Here is a 4,028-nt window from a genome sequence, read left to right on the forward strand (position 1 = left end):
AAATCACCATCACCAAGTAAGTTCAGTGATACAGATGACTCTTCTGTGGAATTGACCATGGTCTAGATCATGCAGACATGCGGGACAAATGCATATTTATCTGAGAGTGGGCTCCTTGGAACGTGTCACCAGTGGAACACCTGTAACCATCTCACGGCACAGAGTTCCTCTAAATACTGTTTGGCAAATGCTGCTCTAAGAGCTGGGGACAAAATGCTTATCACTGGGCAGGAGGATGGGGAGATTCAGCCACTGGAAAGAGAGGCCATTTTTAACCCAGCGGTTCTCATAGGGAAACACACTTTCCATTTCCTCTTTCTCGTAACAGATTCTTAGCTCCTTCCAGGTTCCCTTTCAGAATGCCAGTTAATTTGCCCTTACAAACACCCCCATAAAAGTCAAAACAAGGCATCCTTACTTCTACCCCTGAGCTCTATTTTCCTAATAAGTTACTCAGTATAAAAATGGGTACGTTGGGCTTCCCTGGTGGTCTAGTGGTTGACTGCCAATGCAGGGGACACAGGTTCAATCCCCAGTCTGGGAAGATCCCACAGGCAGCAGAGCAACTAAGCCCGTTCACCACAACTACTGAAGCCAACGCGCCTAGAGTCTAAGCCCGAACACAGCAACAAAGAGTAACCCCAGCTGGAGGCAGCTAGAGAAAGTCCAGGCACAGCAGTGTAGACCCAGTACAGTCAAATAAATAAATCTTTAAAAATATAAAAATGGGAATATTGACAGCCAAATTTTATGGCACATTTGTCTCTGTCAGCCACTGTGCTAGCTGTTTACCTGGAAGCTCCCTGTTACTTCACTCACATTTCCTTTCAGTTGATTCTTTGAATCATTCCCCTCCCCTCACCCCCCTCACCCCACCACCGGTGTCCTCCAATAGAAGAGCTGGTTATCTCTTCCCCTGAAGCAGGGCATCTAGGCAGCAGGTCAAAGACAAAGTTGAAAAATGAGCCAGGCTCTCCCTCTCAGAAGCTAACCCACTCTCTCCCTCGGAGCGAAATCCCCACAACATATTTCCCCTGGGACCTCTGTGTGCTCAATCACTCAGTAGTGTTTGGCTCCACATGACCCCGTGGACTGTTGCTCACTAGGCTCTGTCCGTGGGATTTCCCAGGCAAGAATACTGGAGTGGGTTGCCATTTCCTATTCCAGGGCAACTTCCTGATCCAGGGATCGAACCCACATCTCCTGCATTGGCAGACAGATTCTTTACCACTGTGCCACCTGGGAAGACTTTGGTACCTCTGCTGCTGCTGCTGCTGCTGCTAAGTCGCTTTAGTCGTGTCCGACCCTGTGCAACCCCATAGACGGCAGCCCACCAGGCTCCCCCGTCCCTGGGATTCTCCAGGCAAGAGTACTGGAGTGGGTTGCCATTGCCTTCTCCATGCTACCTCTGAGCACTCAATAAATAAAAACAGAAATAAATGAGCCCCAAGTCCTTTGAGGATGCTACTTTGGTCACCCCCGGAAAAGTGTTACAAAGATTAATATCTACCACTTTTTCTTCAGCATTCCCTGGGTAATTTACATACATACCAGGGATCCAGCCTATAACCTGGACAAACAGGTACTCTCATCCTCATTTCTGAGAAGAGGTTCTGGGGCTGTGAGGAGCTAAGTGGTTTATGGGGGTCTCACAGCAGGCAGGTGGCCAAGCTGGCATTTGACCAGGTCCACTCAGTTCCAAAGACTAAGGAATTGTTTTTGTTTGGTTTTGTTTTTAAGAGACAACATGGTCAATTAGTGGACAAGCCCCAAAGTGGAATCTAGGAGGACTGGCTACAAGATGATATGTCCTGAGACTGTTCCCTTGGTGCCTGCACACTACCCACCCCTCACTTCCAAGCACAATAGCATCCTCGGCTTTCTCTCAGACCAGTGGTCCCTAGCCTCCGGGATCTAATGCCTGGGGATCCAAGGTGGGACTGATGTAAAAGTCATAGAAATAAAATGCACAACAAATGCGCTTGAATCATCCTGAAACCATATCTCCCCCCTTCCCAGTCTGTGGAAAGATTGTCTTCCATGAAATGATTACCTGGTACGCAAAAGATTGGGGACCACTGTACTGGAAGACAGGTGCCAGATAAAATACCAGACGTCCTGTTACACCTGAATTTCAGATCAACAGTGAATAATGTTTTAGTACAAGTATGTCCCAAAGAGTGCGTGGGACATACTCGAACTCGACAAATACACCATTGCTTATCTGAGATTCAAATCCAAGTGTTCCGTATTTTCATTTGCTAAATCTGGAAGCCCCGCCCTTGAGTCAAGTCAGAGGCTGCTGGCTCTAGGGCCTGAGTGACAGGAGTTGCCATGGCAGCCCGAGCAGACCCTCCTGGAGCTTCTCTCCCCACCTCTGCAGCGTCACTTCGCCCCTGCACTCTCCACGCACTGAACACCCCGAGCTCCTTTCAGTTTTCTGGGTGCGTCATGCTGTTTCTGGCCTCCAGTCTCAGCACCTGCTGTGCCCTGTGCTGTTTATCCCCCTCTTTCCCTCCCGGACTAATTCTACTGATCCTTCAGGTCTCCGCTTAGAGCCACTTTCACCAGGAAGCCTTCCTGGATACCCTGACCAGTTAGTTCCTCCCACAGTCCCCAGAACTGGGCGGTCAGCACCTGCTGCTTTCCTCCCCACAGCACTGCTGGTGGGTGGGTGGGTTGGGGGGGTGCGGATGGGTGCACACCGTGGTCCCCGACGCCCAGTGCTAACACCTGGCCTGGGGTAGGAAGTCAGCCAGTGTGTACAGAATGAAGGAATGAGAGCCCAGTGTCCTGCCAGAGCTTGTCTCTTGGTGTGTCTACTTCCCTCCCTCCATCCATCTTCACTCACTTTTTCATCTCTGCCTCCTCTCACCCGCCCCCAGAGGAGTTGTGAAATCTGGGGTTAGGTCCACAACTGCATTCCTTGCCCTTGAGGGAGGGGCCTCCTCCTGCCCCTTCCCTCATCTTTGGCACCAACTGCCCCTGAGGGCTCATGTCCAGCTACAGGTCGGGGGAAGCTCTTCTCTGCTCTGGCTTCTGAGTGCCCCTGGTGAGTGTCCCCTGCGTCCCAAATTCAGTTCCTTCCTCTCCTGACCCTTGGAGGAGTCTAACTGGATTGAGCACCAAGTTTGGGGTGCAGGGAGTAGAGAGTGTCAGATGGCTGAGGGTTAGGGCAGTTGGTGGGGTTCTTGCTGGGCTCAGAACAGCACCCATATGCTGCCTGTTTGCCCACGCACCGCCTGCCAGGAGGAGAAGGCGGCAGGGAGCTTAACTCTTTAGAGGTATTCCCAAGTAGTTTCACAGAGACCCAGGGCGGCAGCGGGTGTTAACTTTAGTCCCCCAGGGCACACAGGTACTCTATCTCTCTCCTTCTCTCTCTCTCTCTCTCTCACACACACACACACACACACACACACACACACACACACACACGAGTCCTGCCTCTACGCCCTTGCAGAGCCCTGCTCGCTTCCAGTCGGGGGTGCAACATACAGAAGAAGCCTCGTGGGGTGGTCAGGTGGGGGAACAAGAATCCAATGCGGGGAGCCGCGGGGTGTTCATGGGCCCATGACCGGGGTGGGCGCGCTGTCTTCAGGGGCAGGGGCGGGGGGTGGGGGTGCAGCGCGGGGCGCAGGCAAAGGCTCTAAGGCAGGAGTGGAAGGTGGATTCTGAAAGCTCTCTGATCTGACCTTTGCAGGCAGGCGGCCCTTCTGAGTCCTCTCATCATAACCCCGGCCTTCCCTGTCTGAACCCGATAAGAGAACTAAGAGGGGAAAGAAAACACCCTTGAGTTTCAAATTAACTCCCCAAATAGACTCCTTCTCCCTCTGGCCGAGGGCTAGCCGGCCCAGAGGCTCCCACATCTGGGTCCGCGGTCCGGGAGTCGCCCCCCCACCCCTCCTTCGTCCAGCCTCCAACTTCTGGCCGGGCGCTCGGCGCCGATCGATCGCGGGAGGGGACTCACTCGGGGCGAAGCGCCGGCTCCAGTGGCGGCGGCTGCGGCTTCTCCTCTGCTCGGCCAGGTG

The 4,028-nt window shown here is 53.1% G+C and overlaps 1 protein-coding gene across 2 annotated transcripts in view; it reads right to left on the reverse strand.

The window, feature by feature from the left end:
• The window catches only part of PTK2B (protein tyrosine kinase 2 beta), a 139,738-nt gene extending 135,710 nt beyond the window's left edge, over positions 1 to 4,028 (reverse strand). For both annotated transcript variants that reach the window (XM_010840145.1, XM_010840143.1), the window contains exon 1: positions 3,968 to 4,028. The gene's annotated coding sequence lies outside the window, so the exon portion shown is untranslated. The remainder of the gene's footprint in view (positions 1 to 3,967) is intronic.

Source organism: Bison bison, unplaced genomic scaffold, assembly GCF_000754665.1.
Source record: "Bison bison bison isolate TAMUID 2011002044 unplaced genomic scaffold, Bison_UMD1.0 scf7180017864141, whole genome shotgun sequence".
NCBI lineage: Eukaryota > Metazoa > Chordata > Mammalia > Artiodactyla > Bovidae > Bison > Bison bison.